We start from the raw sequence: 16570 nt of genomic DNA on the forward strand, positions 1-16570 counted from the left end.
TCTCTGGTCACAGTGAAGTGCCAATTTCATTTTAAAAGAATCAGAAGTGGAGCTCAATAATAAAAGAGTAAGATACTTGGAACAAATTGTACAACTTTATAGGGTTGCTTAGTGGAACAAATCACAGACACGTTCCCTGTGCAGACCTACTGTAAGGATTCCTGTGGTCTCATCCCACTTCCAGTAAGCAAATGAGCCATCGCTTCACATGGGCACTGTATCCACATTCCTCTCAGATTAATCCATCAAAATGTGTCCTAAAGTGGCTGCATTGTCTCTGTGAAAAATGAGAGGGGGAGAGAAAGCAAATGTCGTAACCTTTCAGCTGAGATTGGGAGAGGCTGCCGAAAACGAGAGGGGAATGAAATTAGAGGCAAATGTAGCAAGTGACAATTTATTGAGCATCCTTATGTGTCACGAAAGCTGTTGCTGAAATTAACATTTGAATCATTTGCCGCCTGCTGCGGATGCCAGGAAACACCAGCTTTCGACAATCAAAACGCTTGCCTGCGAGCCTGCAAATAGCATAAAAGGCAAAGCGTTTGGTGGAACGCTCCACACACGGAAAGATGGGACAGGAACACTAAATGAAACGAAAGAAATCCGTTGCATGCCTGAATCAAAATGATTATGTATTCTTTATTATAATTGAGCATGAAATGTCATGTGGTGAACTAGGGAAGCAAACTGGGGATTTGGAGGCATAATGATGAAGAATGTACTAAAACAAATGACTAAAACAAACGGGCATTGGAATGCATTGTCGCCTCTTGAATGGCTCGAGGAATATATTGGATTTACAAATGGTCATGGGAATTATTTCAAGCAGTGGTAGGCAAACCTGGCCAGGGAGCCATTTGCAGCCCTTGGGGACCCCCAATCTGGCCCACAGGGAGCCCCCAGTCTCCAATGAGCCTCTGGTCCATCAGAGACTGTTGGAGCCTGTGTTGGCCAGCAACCACTGGTCATGACCACCAGACATGAGCTGCAGGCCAAGTTAGAGCAAGGCCTTTTATAGTCTCCATGTGTTTTCTGCTTTACCTGGGCATTATTTTAACCTTCCCCCATTGCCTCTTATGTCTCCATGTGTTTCTGGCTTGGTCTGTATGTTTTCACTGTGCAAGAGGTGTGTGGCAAACAGTTCCTAGTTCTCATGTGGTTCTACATGCCTATATTATAGTTTTCATGTGTATTATAAATGAACTCAGTAAAATTCATTCATTCATATGAGTTCCACCTCCAATGTATTCATTTATGTAAATTTATTCAAATTTGAAATGTAAATTAATTCTTTTTTTTTCCCTGGCCCCCCACACAGTGTCAGAGGGATGATGTGACCCTCCTGCCAAAATGTTTGCCCACCCCTGATTTAAAGGAAGGCTGATTTAAACATCAGGAACTTCACTGTCAGAGATGTATGCATACACCCTAGACCCTAGTCCATGGAGCATTGATAGGCCTCCCATTTCCCTACATACTATAGAGGCACTTTTACAGCCCAATCCTATCCACACTTTCCTGGCAGTAAGCCCCGTTGACTCTAATGGGACTAACTTCTGAGTAGACATGCATAGGATTGGGCTGTCAAGTATTCTTCCTGAATATTCAGATACATCTCCACAGTCCTTGAAACAGTCTTGCAAGGGAGGCTGATATACTTTTCCTAGTCTCATAGATGGGGCAGGCTGAGGTTGACTGAATGGTACCTTGCATAAATCCACAAACTTGTACCTGTGCAGAGATTTGAAATGAGAACTTTCCATGTCATATGTACTGTTCTTCTTAGTTGCCATAAAAATGCCTTACAGCCCAATTCAATGTTAACTCCCAACACGACAATGCAGCAGCACCAATAGGACATCCGCTGCAGTCCACCGTGAGTTTCAGACTCCAGAGGCCAGCTTGGGGCAAGGGAACATTTGTTCCATAAGAACATAAGAACAACCCCACTGGATCAGGTCATAGGCCCAACTAGTCCAGCTTCCTGTATCTCACAGTGGCCCACCAAATGCCCCACGGAGGACACAAGACAACAAGACACCTGCATCCTGGTGCCCTTCCTTGCATCCATTTATACAATTTTCGGCCCTTTGTCCCAAAATCAAGACATCCCATTGGCTGGAATTTTACATCAGAGATGAGGCAAACACCTAATAGGTTACAGATAAGATGGACTTGTACCTGATAGGTGGGTTTCAGGTTACAGGTTTCCATAACAGGTAGAATTAAGCATTAAACATATTAAATTACAAAGTTTTCAAAAACCAGCAGGGTGCGCTATAACACCATTTACCCATTGTATTGGCAACCTTCAGTCTCGAAAGACTATGGTATCGCGCTCTGAAAGGTGGTTCTGGAACAGCGTCTAGTGTGGCTGAAAAGGCCAATCCGGGAGTGACAATCCCTTCCACAACGGGAGCAAGTGCAGTCTGTCCCTGGTCTGTCTCCCTGGCTATGGGCCTTCCTTCTTTGCCTCTTAGCCTCAGACTGTTGGCAAAGTGTCTCTTCAAACTGGGAAAGGCCATGCTGCACAGCCTGCCTCCGAGCGGGCCGCTCAGAGGCCAGGTTTTCCCACTTGTTGAGGTCCATCCCTAAGGCCTTCAGATCCCTCTTGCAGATGTCCTTGTATCGCAGCTGTGGTCTACCTGTAGGGCGCTTTCCTTGCACGAGTTCTCCATAGAGGAGATCCTTTGGGATCCGGCCATCATCCATTCTCATGACATGACCAAGCCAACGCAGGCGTCTCTGTTTCAGCAGTGAATACATGCTAGGGATTCCAGCACGTTCCAGGATTGTGTTGTTTGGAACTTTGTCCTGCCAGGTGATGCCGAGGATGCGTCGGAGGCAGCGCATGTGGAAGGCACTCAGTTTCCTCTCCTGTTGTGAGCGAAGAGTCAATGACTCGCTGCAGTACAGAAGTGTACTCAGGACGCAAGCTCTGTAGACCTGGATCTTGGTATGTTCCGTCAGCTTCTTGTTGGACCAGACTCTCTTTGTGAGTCTGGAAAACGTGGTAGCTGCTTTACCGATGCGCTTGTTTAGCTCGGTATCGAGAGAAAGAGTGTCGGAGATCGTTGAGCCAAGGTACACAAAGTCATGGACAACCTCCAGTTCATGCGCAGAGATTGTAATGCAGGGAGGTGAGTCCACATCCTGAACCATGACCTGTGTTTTCTTCAGGCTGATTGTCAGTCCAAAATCTTGGCAGGCCTTGCTAAAACGATCCATGAGCTGCTGGAGATCTTTGGCAGAGTGGGAAGTGACAGCTGCATCGTCGGCAAAGAGGAAGTCACGCAGACATTTCAGCTGGACTTTGGATTTTGCTCTCAGTCTGGAGAGGTTGAAGAGCTTTCTGTCTGATCTGGTCCGGAGATAGATGCCTTCTGTTGCAGTTCCAAAGGCCTGCTTCAGCAGGACAGCGAAGAAAATCCCAAACAAGGTTGGTGCAAGAACACAGCCCTGCTTCACTCCGCTTCGGATGTCAAAAGGGTCTGATGTGGAGCCATCGAAGACAACAGTGCCCTTCATGTCCTTGTGGAAAGATCTGATGATGCTGAGGAGCCTGGGTGGACATCCAATCTTGGGGAGAATCTTGAAGAGGCCGTCTCTGCTGACCAGGTCGAAAGCCTTTGTGAGATCTATGAAGGCTATAAAGAGTGGCTGTAAAGAGTGGCTATAGCCTTTAAAGAGTGGCTATAGACCACCTAAGAGTGGTCGAAAGCCTTTGTGAGATCTATGAAGGCTATAAAGAGTGGCTATAAAGAAGGCTATAAAGAGAAGGCTATAAAGAGTGGCTGCATTTACCCATTGATGCATCACATTCACATAATTTAGGCCAATTAAAATTGTTTTGACAGGTCTCCTTACTAGGGAAGGCTCTGACTGTCCCTTCCTAGCACCTTATCTGTTATCTACATTCCTTTCCCATGTGTTAATATAAACACTGAGAGGCTAAGGTCTGTGTCTTTTATTAAGTGTCTCTTAAGACTTTTCTTCAGCACGGATGCTGTCTTTTCCAGGTGCCTTGCCAAAGGCAAGGGAGTCCAGGGCCACGTGAAGTTCTTCTAGGGTTGGTTCACTGTCAAGCTCTTCCAGCACAGGCAGGCACTCAATGTTGTTCAGTGCTTCTTCGGTGACTACATTTTCTCTGGAATATAGCTCAGAGTAGTGCTGCACCCAGCGTTCCATCTGCTGCGCCTGATCCTGGATGACCTCGCCTGTGGCAGACTTCAGAGGGGCAATTTTCTTCTGTGTTGGACCTAGGGCCTGCTTGATACCATCATACATCCCCTTGATGTTGCCCGTGTCAGCTGCTATCTGTATCTCGGAACAGAGCTGGAGCCAGTAGTCGTTAGCACATCTCCTGGCAGTCTGTTGGACTTTGCTGCGAGCAGTTCGGAGGACATGCAGGTTGCGCTCACTGGGACAGGCCTTGTATGCTGCTTGAGCTCTCCTCTTTTCCTCAATGACTGGTGTCAACTCCTCAGAGTGGGCTTCAAACCAGTCTGCCGCCTTGTTGGTCTTCTTGCCGAATATGGACAAGGCGGTGCTGTAAACGGTATTCTTGAAATGTTCCCATCTGTTGGATGCGTTTCCGTCGGCCGGGCCTGGAAGAGATTCCTCAAGCGCTTGTGCAAATTCCTCCACTTTTCTCTGATCCCGGGTCTTGCTGGTATCAATGCGAGGTCTTCCTTCCTTTTTCGTGTGATACAGTCGCTTTGTTTGCAGTTTCACTCTGCTGCACACCAGGGAGTGGTCAGTGTCGCAGGCAGCACCATGATAACTGCGTGTGATCTTGATGCTGGGAAGGCTGGAGCGTCTGGTGAGGATCAGGTCGAGCTGGTGCCAGTGCTTTGATCTAGGATGTCTCCAAGAGACTCTATGTTGGGGCTTTGTGTTGAAGAACGTGTTGCTGACACAGAGACCGTGATGACAGCAAAACTCTAGCAGGCGTTGGCCATTTTCGTTCATCCTCCCAGTGCCAAACCGACCTAAGCAAGTGGGCCATGAACTGTTATCAGCACCAACTCTAGCATTGAAATCGCCGAGGATGAACAATGGCTCTTTTACAGGGATTTTCTTGACAGTGGTGGCCAGGTCATCATAGAATTTGTCTTTGGCTTCTGCTGGAGACGACAGAGTCGGTGCATAAGCACTGATGAGAGTGATAGGTCCTGCTGATGACTGCAGCTGCAGGGACAAAATTCTTTCACTTCCCACAGCAGGTGGGATGATGGATTTCAGCAGGGTATTTCTGACCGCAAAGCCAACGCCATGTTCCCTGGTTTCGTTTGGTGGTTTTCCCTGCCAGAAAAATGAGAAATTTCTCTCCTTGACAGATCCGGAATCTGCAATCTAAAATGCTGCAAAGAGATCATCGTCACTGAGCTGCATGAAATCCTCTGTCTCTGCTGGAGAGAAGGTGGAGTACCTCAAGACATGAGGGATGCAAACATCATCACGCTGTACAAGAACAAAGGTGACAGGGGTGACTGCAACAACTACCGCGGCATCTCTCCTTAGCGTTGTAGGAAAGCTGTTTGCCCGAGTTGTACTAAAGAGGCTCCAGGTACTTGCAGAGAGCGTCTATCCAGAATCACAGTGTGGATTCCGAGCCAACAGGTCCACCACTGATATGGTATTCTCCCTTAGACAACTGCAGGAGAAATGCAGGGAACAACGACAGCCACTCTTTATAGCCTTCATAGATCTCACAAAGGCTTTCGACCTGGTCAGCAGAGACGGCCTCTTCAAGATTCTCCCCAAGATCGGATGTCCACCCAGGCTCCTCAGCATCATCAGATCTTTCCACAAGGACATGAAGGGCACTGTTGTCTTTGATGGCTCCACATCAGACCCTTTTGCCATCCGAAGCAGAGTGAAGCAGGGCTGTGTTCTTGCACCAACCTTGTTTGGGATTTTCTTCGCTGTCCTGCTGAAGCAGGCCTTTGGAACTGCAACAGAAGGCATCTATCTCCGGACCAGATCAGACGGAAAGCTCTTCAACCTCTCCAGACTGAGAGCAAAATCCAAAGTCCAGCTGAAATGTCTGCGTGACTTCCTCTTTGCCGACGATGCAGCTGTCACTTCCCACTCTGCCAAAGATCTCCAGCAGCTCATGGATCGTTTTAGCAAGGCCTGCCAAGATTTTGGACTGACAATCAGCCTGAAGAAAACACAGGTCATGGTTTAGGATGTGGACTCACCTCCCTGCATTACAATCTCTGCGCATGAACTGGAGGTTGTCCATGACTTTGTGTACCTTGGCTCAACGATCTCCGACACTCATTCTCTCGATACCGAGCTAAACAAGCGCATCGGTAAAGCAGCTACCACGTTTTCCAGACTCACAAAGAGAGTCTGGTCCAACAAGAAGCTGACGGAACACACCAAGATCCAGGTCTACAGAGCTTGCATCCTGAGTACACTTCTGTACTGCAGCGAGTCATTGACTCTTCGCTCACAACAGGAGAGGAAACTGAGCGCTTTCCACATGCGCTGCCTCCGACGCATCCTCGGCATCACCTGGCAGGACAAAGTTCCAAACAACACAATCCTGGAACGTGCTGGAATCCCTAGCATGTATTCACTGCTGAAACAGAGACGCCTGCGTTGGCTTGGTCATGTCGTGAGAATGGATGATGGCCGGATCCCAAAGGATCTCCTCTATGGAGAACTCGTGCAAGGAAAGCGCCCTACAGGTAGACCACAGCTGCGATACAAGGACATCTGCAAGAGGGATCTGAAGGCCTTAGGGATGGACCTCAACAAGTGGGAAAACCTGGCCTCTGAGCGGCCCGCTCGGAGGCAGGCTGTGCAGCATGGCCTTTCCCAGTTTGAAGAGACACTTTGCCAACAGTCTGAGGCTAAGAGGCAAAGAAGGAAGGCCCATAGCCAGGGAGACAGACCAGGGACAGACTGCACTTGCTCCCGTTGTGGAAGGGATTGTCACTCCCGGATTGGCCTTTTCAGCCACACTAGACGCTGTGCCAGAACCACCTTTCAGAGCGCGATACCAGTCTTTCGAGACTGAAGGTTGCCAATACAGAAGACTTTTCTGAAATCTATCAATCTTTTGGTACCCTATGGCCTGCTTCTAATGACTACTGTGTCCCCTATGTGTGGGTTACAATCTAGGGCAAGGACTATTCTGTCCTTTTTATTCTAAAAGCATAAAAGTATAGGAGCATAGAAGCTGCAGAGTCTCTCTCTGGTGGATACAGGCATAAATCAGTGAGTGAATGTCTTTGTCAAGACATGTGTCTCTCTGCCAAGACGTGAGGCCCATCTCTCTAGCAGTTGCCTGGTACCCGTTATCTTAAGCTACATTCCAAAGTGTTTACGCTCTGAGGCCCAAGCAAGCTTCAGTTAGACTGGCAATATTGCTTTCTATTAAAGCCAAACAGCTTTTTACGATTTCTGAATTACTATGCTTTAGCAGTGGGCTATTGGCTATTGGCTTACATGGCGTGTCCCCCGGTCATTCTGCCACCCTCTATCAAGGGGAATAAAATCCCCTTACTCTGAGTTGTGCTTCAACCCACACCTGCTGGATTCAGCACAGGCCAGTCAGCCTTCCTGTTGGTGCAGGTTAGGGTTGCACCCTAAAATGCCTACTGACAATATTGATATGCTTGGAAGGCCATTTAACAATGATGCAATGGAGTTTGGGAAAGAAAAAATTGCTGCCCAGAGTGGGGCACAAATGCCATGGTTTCCAGGGTGTACTTTTCCAGACATTCCCAATTGAGCAGTAGGCTTCCAAGAGATGGATAATAATAATGCAGAGGAGGTTTTGGTTTCACTTGAACAGAAATTAGCAAATGAAGAACCTGTGCAGTGGATACAAGAGAATTTTAAGGAAGAGGAAGTCTTCTGCTCTGCCAGTGCCCACTCACTCCTGCCGGAGGCATTATGAGGGCTGGAGAGGCCGTACACTGCTTCCTCAGAAGGCCTTCTAATGCCTCCAGATGGCCTTGAAATATCACTTCTGATTTTCAGTCAAAGGGGGAGGCAGCAGGCATGGGGGTGGCACCTCAGGTGGGGAGCAGCAAAGCTGGAGGTGTGTCCCCAGGTACCACAGTGGCCAGCAGTGACAACCACTACTTATCTCAAGTATGCATCATACAACATTCTTAGCCTTATACCAAAAACTCTATAGGATTTTTAAAAACCAAGCAAAATAAACAATATAAATCTCAGAAATCTGCACAGCCATCTCCTTCAGATCCTCAACTGTCTGGTTATCAAACATACACTTCCTCTGAATCCACAGCTATGGAGACTAGAGCTGATTGGAGCATCTCTTCATTGGGAGGTGAGACTCAGATGACCCACCAACACCATCACCATCATTGCCTTCACAATACTGTTGTCTACCAATACCAGCCACAAGATCTTTGTAAATGACCAACAGCCCAATCCTATACTGCCCAGAGTGCGGGACTGTTGCAGCACCAAAAATGGCTGCCGCTGCATCCTGAGCACTAACTGGGCAGCACCAGAAGCACCCTGGGAGAAGAGGACTTTCATTCCCTTCCCCTAGGTAAGTTGAGTAGCTCTGTAATGGGACTACTCGATTCTACGGCAGCCCTTGGGTCGTCGTTGAAGCAGGTGGCGGACCTGATGCAAAGGCTCAGGATCCAGTGGAGCAGAGCTCTACCAGTCCTGCCTCCCTCCCGCCCTGCTCCCTCCCCCCAACACATCTCCTTCCCACCTCCCCACACACCCCCATCTATCTCTCCGCCGCCCAGCAGTCTGCACAACTGCCAAGTGGCATAGCACTGGTGATCCACCAGCGTCAGCCCAGTGGTGACCAGCACTGAGCTAGTACCAGTACTCCACTGGTGCTAGGGCCTCGCAAATGTGCTTTATGGCATATTTGCGACAGTGCACGCCAGAAGTAAGCAGGCACACACTGTGTACGATGGGGTCCCAGGGCACTGAATATTTGGTGAGTGTGAACTAGTAGTTAAGGTAATTACTTATTGAGTAGGAAATGCATTGTTTTCATAATTAGGAATTGTTCTGTGCTCTATTGGGGTCAATTTTTGTATTTGAGGGAATTATCTTTGGGCCCAAGAACCAATCAGAAATTGGGTCCCAGATCCTATGAGAAAATGTTTTCACCATATGCTTTTTTGCTTTACAGGCAGTTTTTGTGGAATGAATTAAGCTTTCATGCAGAGGAATTAGTGTAAAGCCAGTCAAATATGTCTCCTTTCAAACGGCCATTAAATTGCATGACAAAGGTTATGTCCTGGCAAATTGTCCCATCAACTCCTGAGGTTCACTCTTGTCCTCTACATAAAAATCATCCACCTTTCCAAATTGGTATTGCAGTGCATTGGAAGAGGATGGGGCCGCATGGGATCCTAACGCTCCTTTTAAAAATTCTTCTCGTGTATTCTGAAGCAGCCTGAATTAGGGACAGACCGAGCTGGAAAAAGACCCAAGGGGATTCCGCTAGTAGTTTGAAATGGCAGAGTTCTGATATTCATGGGAAATGGGAATCACGCAAGTGGATGCTTATCAGTGAGAGGATGAGAAATAGAGAGCCCTTTGGTAAGGGGGAATCCGCATCTTCCCAATCACTTCCACTACTGCTACTCCCCCTCCAACTTCCTAGACTGGAAAATTAATAGGGAGATGGATCAAAAGAGGAGACAAAATTGGGGGGTTATAGATAGTGCCGAGATACTCTAGCCCCCCCCCTCCTCTTCTGCTGTGTCTCCTCTTCTTTTTCCAATCCAGGGAGTGGAAAAAACAGAGGCTGGCATATCACCAAATGTGGGAGGGGGCAGCATCTGGCACACTGCCTCAGGCACCAACAGGTCTTCTGGAGCTTGAGCCGGAGTATTAGGCTTCGTTATGAAGCTCTATGAATCATAACACTTTCTTGCATTCATGCATAATCCAGCTGCTGATTGGGTATTGAATATTCAGCACCCAACAGATGGTTCTTCATTTTCTCCCTTCAAAATGGAAATGACCAGTTACTGAAAATAAAATATTCACTCCCTTCCACTCGCTCCCCAAGGCTCTCTTTACAAAAAAACAGGCTTCTCCATAGAAAAATCCACAATAGAATCCTAAACAAACATAGGCTGCAATCCTATACATGCTTTCCCAGAAGTAATGGACTCACAGCCCAATCCTGAGCTGCCCAGAGCTGCGGGACCCGGCGGCTCCACAAAGGGCTCCCGCCGGATCCAGAGCCTCTCGTGCTACCATGGGAGGCTCCTCGGGGGAAGGGGACGTTCTTCCCCTTCCCCCGAGTAAGGGAATCAGTCCCACAATGGAACTACTCACTTTAGTGGCAACTGTTACGTCGCCGCTAAAGTGAAGGCGCTCGTGTAGGGCGAGCAGCCCTGCCCGTGCGCCCTGGATCCTGCGGAGCTCAGCTTCGCGGACCCACCTCTCCCCCATCCTCGGGAACGCCCCCGACCATGCCTCAACCCTCACTGGAACACCTCCCCCACACCCCCAGGAACGCCCCCATTCCCCATTCTGCAACCAGGAAGTCACAGGCACCGCTGAGCTGCGGAATGCGGGTGCCCACTGGGCGGTGGCTCGGCGCCAGCCGGAACTGAGCCACCTCTGATGGGAGCCCGGCGGTAAGCCCCGCAAACGTGCCTTACAGCACATTTGCGACTGTGGTCCACGCCATGGAGGTGAGGTGCGGACCATAGGATTAGGCCCTCAATGGACTCAATGAACTCATTGGAACATACTTCTGAGTTGACATTCATAGGCTTGGGTTGCATAGGATAGAACCACACAATACAAATGAACATATACAACAATACTCCATGTAACAGCCTCCACCCCCTTTGGTTCATCCTAAAGGGGTAAATGAATTGAAAGGTGTTGGGTATGACATTCTTAAAGGGTCTGGGGAATAACCATTTCTCAGGGCCCATCCTTGACTCTACACCAAAGTCAGATGTTCTGCTGCAGGTAAAAGGGTTTCTTGACACATGCAGTAAGGCCCTTGTCAGTCCAGGATGCCCCTCCCCAACATCTCTTCAGCCGTATTTGCTCAGTGCTCATCCCTGGACTTGGGACACAATCGTCCCTGGACTTGAGTGCTCATTTCCTAGAGAAGAAGCCCTTTTCCTTGTCTCTCAAACTCTGGAGGTGTGAGCTGTCACAGATCTGGGTGATGGATACTGCTCCCCAAGGGCAGCTCCCAGGACAGCCAGGGCAGCTCACCTCCTAGGGCAGTTTTCTCTGCTTCCAGGATACCCTTCCCCTTCCTTCCTTCTCTTCCACTCTCCACCTTCCTCTCCACCCTCTACCTTCCTTCTCTTCCAGTCCTTTTTGGGCACTTCTCATCTTTTCATCTGCTCCCTTCGCCTTCTTGACCCAACCCTCACATCCTTCTTTCCCAGTTCCCCTTCAAGTTTTCCTTTCCCACATTGCTTCACTTCTTTCCTCACACCTCTACATTTCCATCCCCCCTCCCCCGCATCTGTTTAGATATCTCACCCCTCTTCTGGCCATCACCTCCCCCCAAGATCACCATCAGCTGCAATGTGAAAGGTGTCTTGACTTTTCCCCACACTTGGGAATGATGCCATTGCTAAGTCCAGGAAAACAACACTAGCTCTAATCAAGCCAAGCAGCCCTTTCATTGCTGTGGCTGAGCATGGCAGTTGACTCTCCATCATCCCCTTCTTGTAGGGCAAGGGTCTTTAAACTTTTTGGCCAAAGGGCTGTATCAAATACCTGGTACAGTGTCAAGGGCTGGAAAAAAAATTAAATAAAAAATTTAAATAAATACGGTAGAGATGGAACATAGATGAATGACTGAAATGAAAGGGCTCAAATGTCCGGGATTTCTCTAAGCACCAACACAGCCCAAGAAATAAAGCGCGCACACTTAAATGGACCCCCATTCTCCCACCCCACAAGTACAACTCTGGTTGTGTTTGGTCAACTGGGCCAGAGGCTCTCAGGGGATCAGAGGCTGGCCGCGAGCCGGATAGAGGCTCTCCGTGGGCCACATCTGGCTCGCGGGCCGGGGTTTGGAGACCCCTGTTGTAGGGGAAAGCATTTTTCTCCAGCTGATGTCCACTAGCATGTGAGAAACAAAGGGGGAGAGGTACCCTTCCCCATCCACCTAGTTTTCCTTGCAATTCTCCACATTTACATACAATTGTTTTTGTTGTGATGAGAGCAAATACTTATCTGAAACTCTGTGGTGAAAGGGAAAGTGATATATTGAGGGGGTTGGTTTTCAGCAGAAAAGCAGCAAGTGGTGAAAGGGTGAAGCACCAGATGAAAACCGTCAAGTGCAATGGAAGGTAAATTCCCCAGATGTGCCTAACAAGATGAAAGGCTGGAAATCTTCAATGACTTCTGAATCTCTCAAGGGAAACCAGTAGATGGCAGTACTAAATTGGCTAAACTTATACTGTCTGCAGAGGGACATACTGTATTCAGATGTTGAGTTTATTAAGGGTTGCCTCACTCAGGACAGTTTTCCTACACAAATGCAGAGAAAACCATGAGCGCTCATGCACACCCTCATGTGTGAATATTGAGGAAGTACCTGTTTTCCCATGCTTGGCAGAGATTGCTGGTATAGCAACAGAGTGAAATGCACACAAGTACTCATTGGTTCAGCTCTCACCTCTGCCATCACTCAGTAGATTGTTGCAATGAATTTGGGAGCAACCTGACTCAAGAGTCAGGTTGCTGGATGTGGAGCAGGACAGAGGCACTCTGAGGGCTGAGGGAAGGAACTGAAACAGCAAGGAGTCAGAGAGGCAGAAATGAAGAGACAGCAGGCAGGTTTCAAAGATAGAGTGCAAGGAGGGAAGCTTGTTATACCAACCTCTCTCCAGCCTTTTTATTCACCCTCCTCCAACAATACAGAGCAAGCTGATGTTACTTTCGGTTAGAGATAACGCTAGCTGGCAACAACACATTCCTAGGTCTGACCGCTTCCTATCTCATCCTGTTGTTTACAGCACTGTGCTCAGACACTCAGCATAGTACCAAGGCCAGCAGAGTTTGCTCTGTGCAGAAGCAGGCATGCCTGCTATTGCCACATATACTAAAGCATTTCAAAGCCCAGTGCTTCTGCATTGCTACACTAGATGACTTGAAACCACACTTTCTCAGCCTCAGCTCTCCAGCTGCAATACAGCGATAATAATACTCACTTTATGGTGGATAACGAAATGCCATAAAATCTCCTGTGCTCTCTCCTCCAAAGGAAACTGAGTGAGAGCGGATTTGCCATTGAATCTTCTCACTGCTCAAGAAAGTGGGGAGCCCATCTCAGAGCAGAAGAGAAGCCTCTTTCACCACCACCATGCCTCACCTGGCAGGATTCTGAAGATGCCCACAAAGGAGAAGGTCGGCTGCCTTGAAACATTTAATCTGATCCCAAGCATCACTTTTCAGATAACTTTCCCCTGCTGGCAAGAGACAACTTCCTAAGATTGCCTGAAGTATCAGAGAGATACCATTAAGAAATCCTTCTTAGATCTTTCAGTATGTTATCATCTTTCAATCAGTACAGACAGGAGGAAATAAATGAGATACCTGCCAAAATACACTCTCTCCTGATCATTAGAGCCAACATCATTACTAACACACTACAATAACCAGTAAGATCACAAATACTCTCTTCATCTCTCCCTCTCCCCCTCACTAACTCAATAACTTTATAATAGTTAAGATGAAAAAAAAAAAAAAAGCAAAATTAGGGCAAACCAAGAATGACTTTCTGGTCTTGTCTGGTCTTTCTGGTCTGGTGAGGTCAATGTTCTGACCAACTGATAAGTTGAACCAAGGGACGATGATGTCAGAGTGTGATGTCACAAGAAGGCCATCACACTACCAGGAAACCCCTGCAGAATCAGAACATAGTGGTACCATTAGTCTAGCACCCTGTTTTCAACAGTGACCAGTCAAAGGCTGCTGGAGAACCCAGAAGCAAGGTGTCAAGGCAACAGCAAGTGGTATTTAGTGGCCTCTGAACTGAGATGTTCCACTGGGCAATCATGTTTAGTAGCCATTGATAGGCCTCTTCTCCAAGAAATTGTCTTCTCCCCTTTTAAAGCTATCAAACTGGTAGCCATTGCCACTTTTTGTAGCAGCAAATTTTTTCTTTGTTTTATCTGTTTCTTTCATTGCCTTGAATACTGACCTTCAGTACAAATCATCAGGAGGCTGGTGGACCGCCACCAGGCACTCTGTGTGAAGCGCCAGGTGGCGGAGAGGTCTGTGGGGGTGTGGGGGAGGTGTTCCAGGGCAGGGGAGACAGGGGAAGGTGGGGAAAAGGTGTGACGGGGAGGGAGCAGGCAGGAGGGAGTGGGATCGGCGGAGCTTGGCTCTATCAGATCCAGAGCCCTGTGTCAGACCTCACAGCCCACCACAAGGTTTCTTGATTCTGCCCTGGCTAAGTAACCAATGCAGAATCAAGTAACCCCATTGCAGGGCTACTTTCCTTACCCGGGAGAAGGAGACAAATTTGCCCTTCCCCCGAGGAGCTGCTGCTGGCTGCCTGGTGTGCTCAGGATGCCCAGCAGCCATTTTGGTGCTGCAGCAGCCGTACACGCTGGGCAACTCAGGCTTGGGCTGCCCCTCCTTTCTTCTGAATCAACTTAATTGTCCCTTGACTTTTTGGTGTCACCCAGAATTATGGGAGATGGAGGAAAACTCTAGCCACTTTCTCCATACAGTGTGTGGTGAATCCCTGTGTTTCCCTTGGGTTCCTACTTCTTTTCTGTGCCTTTTTGGGTGCAATCCTACCCTGCACTGGAGCAGGTAAGCCAAGATTTGCACCGGCCCAAGGGCACCTTTGGATTGCACTCTATGTCTATTTCCCCATATTTTGGGCAAATTTAACTCACCGGCAGCTTCTGTGCATTCAGTTCCTCTGAGCATCAGAGGTAGCTTTTGTCCCTCTGTTTTGTGAGCACCATGAGCTCCTTCTCTTCCATTTGGGTCAGACTTCCTGCCAAGGAGAGGGATGTGCCTGCTAATTGGCTCACATTCCTGTCTGTCCTACTGGAGGGGGCAGGCAGGTATCTAGGTAATCCCTTTCCACTAATCAGGTAAACCGGTTGACATCAAGATAGCCAACTCTTAAAACTTGCAAGCCCACTGGGAACTGAGTGGTCTTCGTTCCAGCTACCCAAGAGCCCCCTTGGTGGGTCTTGGAGAGAAGCACCCACTGACAGAGCAGCAAGAGAAAGTGGGCTGGGAGTTCCATCTTTCAGATCATTAGGACAGGGACAAAGTCTAGCAGAGATTCATCAGGCTCTGATTGAATTCAGTTTTTCCACTGGTTTACAAAATGTTCCTGAAGGAAGCAAGCAAATTAGTACTGGAGCTCCTTCTGCTGGCCATTAGCAGGAACAACAGCCTTCCGTTAACCTTTTGTATCTCACATTTTTATCTTGTTGCCTTGTTTTTTTTTTCTATTTTGTTTACTCCTCCTGTTTAATCTTTTAATAAAACTGGTTACATTTTAACCCTTGATCTTCCAGGTGCCTGGTACAGGAAGTGCAGTGGATTGTAATGTTCCCTTGCTCTGCAGGCACTGCTATGAGAGTGATTGTGATAAGAATCCCTGAGGTTCAGCATTCTTCTAGGAGGGAGGTGTTGGCCAGATGCCCCCCCCCCCCGCCTGGTCTGATAGCCTGGGTTGGTGGCAGCAAATATATTCTATCAAGGCTTTTCCCCATTGGGAAAAGTCCCTTGAAGAGTTCCCTTTTCTTCCTTGACAATAATCAATCATATTCCCCCTATATACAGGTTCTCTTTTTTCTAAATTAAGAGATCCTGAACACCTTAGTTTCCTGAGAGGCAAGGGCTCCAATAGCTTTATTGTTGTTTTTGTTGTTGTTTTCCCTTTTCAATGTCTTCTCCAAGTCTACAATTATCCTTAATGAGATGTGGTGACCAGAACAGCAGAAAGCAGCACTTCCCAAAGTTCTGCTCAGACTTTGGGACTGCAGGTAAATAAGTGTAGGGGTGGGGGGGTATCCCAATGGTGCTGCAGCAATCATGGGGACTCAGGGGTTTCCCCCTTAACCTGCAAGGTCCTGTTGGCCCTTGGGAAGGGTCTGGGAGACCTGCAACCCTCTCCACCGGCCTCCCCAATGCTTGCAATTGCTCTGTTTGGGGATCGATGGGGGGAATTTGCCCATATCCACAGTTTCACTTAACCGCAGGGTGTTCCGGAACAGAACCCCCACAGATGGGGTGCACACCTGTATGAGCAAATGAAGTTCATTTCTAGAGACTGCTTTGCTCTCTCACCTGATTCCAAAGTGACTCCACTTCCCCAACTGACAATCCTAACTACCTCAGAATACTCTTGTCCATTTGATGCAGCTCCTCACCAACAACTGAAGATGTGGCAAGTTCCAGTTTCAATTCCAATTCCAGCTCATGATATCCTCCCAGCAGCCCTAAGAAATACATTTTGGCAGAGAAATAAATACTGTACACTATCCAGAGGGACATATGCTAAGCCCTGATCCCATCTCCTGGCCAGCCACTGGGGAATGCCCATTGGCTCTGCTCGGCTGAGCCGCAAGTTGTT

The sequence above is a fragment of the Tiliqua scincoides genome, chromosome 1 (genome assembly GCF_035046505.1).
Source record: "Tiliqua scincoides isolate rTilSci1 chromosome 1, rTilSci1.hap2, whole genome shotgun sequence".
In the NCBI taxonomy this organism is placed as follows: domain Eukaryota; kingdom Metazoa; phylum Chordata; class Lepidosauria; order Squamata; family Scincidae; genus Tiliqua; species Tiliqua scincoides.